The 3,874-nt window shown below is 38.4% G+C and overlaps 1 non-coding gene across 1 annotated transcript; it reads right to left on the reverse strand.

Moving 5' to 3' along the window:
• Positions 1-2,712: 2,712 nt before the first annotated feature.
• On the reverse strand, positions 2,713-2,816 carry LOC127688076 (U6 spliceosomal RNA). Its single transcript, XR_007978540.1, has one exon. It is a non-coding gene; the product is annotated as a U6 spliceosomal RNA (small nuclear RNA).
• Between the last annotated feature and the right edge of the window lie 1,058 nt (positions 2,817-3,874).

A 3,874-nucleotide genomic window follows, 5' to 3' on the forward strand; every position in this document is an offset into this window, starting at 1 on the left:
CTAACTGCCTATAACTTCTGCTAACACTCTTTTCTGGCCTCTGTTAGCACTAGACACATGTGACACACAAACATGAATGTAGGCAAAAAATTCATATACATAGAATAAAAAGAAAATATTTTTTATCTTTTTTTTCTAAGTAGCTATGAAGACCTGGGGATGTAGCTCAGTCAGTACATTCCTGGGATGCACAGAGCCTCAGGTTCAATCTTTAGTACCACACAAACTGGCTTGGTGACCTGTAACCCCAGCACTCAGGAGGTAGAGACATGAGGATAAGGAAAGCAAAGTCTCTTTAGCTACCTGTGTCCAAGGCCAAATCAAGATATGTGAGACTTCGTTAAAAAATATAAGTAAATGGAATAAATAAATAAATGTAATAAAATTAAATATATATATGATAAAAATATAGATATGAGCAATACCAAGAACTTTTTGGGTTTGTTTTTAATAGATTAAAAAAACACTATATGTTACAAGCATATAGTGTATTGGCAAGCTCTATTGACATGTTACTTACAAATATTTACATGAAAACCTCACACTACTATGTATTAACTACTGTTATCAGACCTATCAGATTATAGATATTACAGACTGGATAATTGTTCTCAACCATATTAAGAAGTAATATTTCTTTATAGAATTCTTAAAACAAAAATAATTATAGTTTACAAAGATCTAAATTTCCTTTTAAAAACACATTAATATTAAATATACAACACTGGTGCCAAGTCAGTGCTTTGGAAGTAGGACATACTTCTTTTCAATGAATATTCACTAAATTATTAAATTAGTTTTACATTTGCAATGCATAATTTTTCTCTCCAAAGTATCTTGTAATTGTACTTTATGGTCTTCTTTGAGTATAGAAAGATGGAAAGAACATCACCCTTAACCATAAAATGGTGGTGGTGCACGCCTTTAATCCCAGCGCTTGGGAGGCAGAGGCAGGCGGATTTCTGAGTTCGAGGCCAGCCTGGTCTACAGCGTGAGTTCCAGGACAGCCAGGGCTACACAGAGAAATCCTGTCTCGAAAAAACAAAAACAAAACAAAACAAAACAAAACATAAAATGAAGACTAAATGCTGTAGGGTTAGTGAGATGGTTCAGTGGGTAAAGACACTTTTCACCAAGCCTGCCAACTTGAGATTTTGTCCTGAGGATCTACGTGGTGGAAGTATATAACCAACTTCAATAAGTTGTTCTCTGATCTCCAAATACATGGTACAGAGTACACACACACACACACACACACACACACACACACAAATAAATATAAACAAGTAAGTAAATAAAGAGTGTGATAATAAAATAAAAGCTAGAACACTCTCAATATTATGACTTTTCTTCTGGATGGGGAATGGCCCAGTAGGAAAGTTTTTGTTTAGCATGCATAAAGCCCTAGTTTTATCTCCAGCACAGGGGGGGGGGGTAAATAAATGATACTCTGCTTTTAAAATCATATCACCTAATATGACAGCAAGAATAATTACATGATTGTACAATACAGTTATGAGGGCTCAAACTTTGTTACCAGTGCATGTTTAGAGATAATTGTAACATGCTACATAAGTCCTTATTTAAAATATTAATTTAGCATTATTTACAACAGTACAAGAAAATGTTTTTTTTTTTCTTTCACCCATCAGAAAGCTGATATGTAAAAGCAAGCAATCAGCTTACTTTCAAGGAAAAAGGAAACTCCAAGAGAGGTGCAAGTCCCACCTCCAGCAGGCACTGTCTCTGGCAAGCAGTATAAGAAGAGCTAAGCTAGGTGTGGGAGCTCACACCTGCCATTACAGCTGTGAGTTGCTGTAAGGCAGGGTAAGACTGAATTCAAGGTCAGCTCCAGTTCAGTAGCAAAACTGTCTCAAAATATATACACAAAAGAATTCACAGAAAACTTGGGAATTGACGAAGCATAAGATTATATAAAACTAAGCTTAAGACAAAGGGCTCAAGAAAAGCAAAATGCTTGTGCAAAGTCAGTGCTTTTACAGAACGACACAGTTCTTCTTTCCAATGAGTACTCATTTTCTTCTTCTTCTTCTTTTTTTTTTTTTTTTTTTTTTGAGACAGGGTTTCTCTGTATAGCCCCGGCTGTCCTGGAACTCACTCTTGTAGACCAGGCTGGCCTCGAACTCAGAAATTCGCCTGCCTCTGCCTCCCAGAGTGCTGGGCTTACAGGTGTGCACCACCACCGCCCAGCTGAGTACTCATTTTCAATGTGTAATTTTTTGCCATTCATGATATCTTCTTAATCACAGCATACCTAACTCTTCTCATGGGGCTGTTACAACAGCCTCGCTCAGGAGTCTGTGGAGGCCCATTCTCTGGCCTTAGTGGAAACCTAACAACCCAAGCTACACAAAACATAAAAAGAGCTAATCCTGCAGTGCTGGAGGTAGCCCAGCAGTGCTGGTTAATCATCTGTCTAAGTACTCCTCAGGAAGACAGGCTAGCCCTAAGCCATGCTAGAGAGGTAGGAGACTAACTATCCCTTTCCAGAAATCACATCCAGTGCAGTTGCTATCAACGACCATGAGGTTCTAATGGGTTTGCCCAGCTTTCTGAGTCTTGACTCGTCCAACACATCACTAAACTCCATGTCTAACTTAAATAGCATGGATCTTTTGCTACCTCTTAAGCTCCTGCCTATGATAAACTTTTCCCAAAATGCATTCTTTTTTTTTTTAAGTTCATGAACATAAAAATATGGAATGCTTCACGAATTTGTGTGTCATCCTTGCGCAGGGGCCATGTTAATCTCTGTATCGGTCCAATTTTAGTATATGTGCTGCCGAAGCGAGCACCTTAAAATGCATTCTTGGTGGTTCATGAAGTTCATTCTTTGAATTCCAGAGGCAAAAACATGAACACCATTGTTTTCAGGCAACTTTTGAGGTGGCTTTCTGATTTCTGGGACACTAACTTTCTGAGAAAAATCCCACAAAGACACCCTAATATTTCTTCATGGACTTCATGTGACTCTCACCAGTAAGAAGATTATAGTTGCAAATGTGTTTACAGTGTAAGCAACAGTTCAAGGGCCATCGTCACAGCAGGATAAGGAGCCCTGCTCTGATTCTCCTCTCCAAAGCAGCAAGAGCCCAAGATGAGGGGCTCAGAAATCCTCAGACCAAATAAATACAAAAATACAGACACAAATAAATCAAGCCTGTGAGGATGAGGTGGATCGGGGTCTGAAGACCCAAGATCAATCCCTGGTACCAACGTGCTGAAAGGAGAGAAGTGATTGAGGCATTGTCCTCTGACCTATACACACATATACATGCGTGCGTGTGCGCATGTGCACACACACATACACACACACACACACACACACACACACACATGCATGCTCATGCAAGTAAAGAGATGTCACACTAAAAAAGAAAGGAAACAAAATGCACATACTTAAATATGTTGTGTTCATACAGCTGAAAACCAGGATAAAGAAAAAATCTGGAGTGAAAAAGATGTATTATACATAGAGGACAAGAGGAATTGCAGCAACATTATTGCAGCAAGCCAAAAGTACAGAACAGAAGAGTGTTTCCTTAAAATGCTGAAATACAAGCCTGTGCATCTAGATTCCAAACAGGGAAATTTCTCTAAGAGCAGACATGGTAGAAATGCTTACACATCAAGAATATCATTGCACTGTCTACAGCAGTCAAGAAGTGGACTGGCCTAAAAGCCCATCAGCAGATAAATGAATAAAAATATATGATTATGTAAAAACAATAGAATTTTATTCAGCCATAAAGGACAATGAAAGTATGCAAACTTTAGGGAAGATTTCGTCCTTGGGCTAGAATGGGAGATCATTATGTTTAGCTACATAGGGCAGACCCAGACAAATATCACG

The sequence above is a fragment of the Apodemus sylvaticus genome, chromosome 6 (genome assembly GCF_947179515.1).
Source record: "Apodemus sylvaticus chromosome 6, mApoSyl1.1, whole genome shotgun sequence".
NCBI classification, from domain to species: Eukaryota; Metazoa; Chordata; class Mammalia; order Rodentia; family Muridae; genus Apodemus; species Apodemus sylvaticus.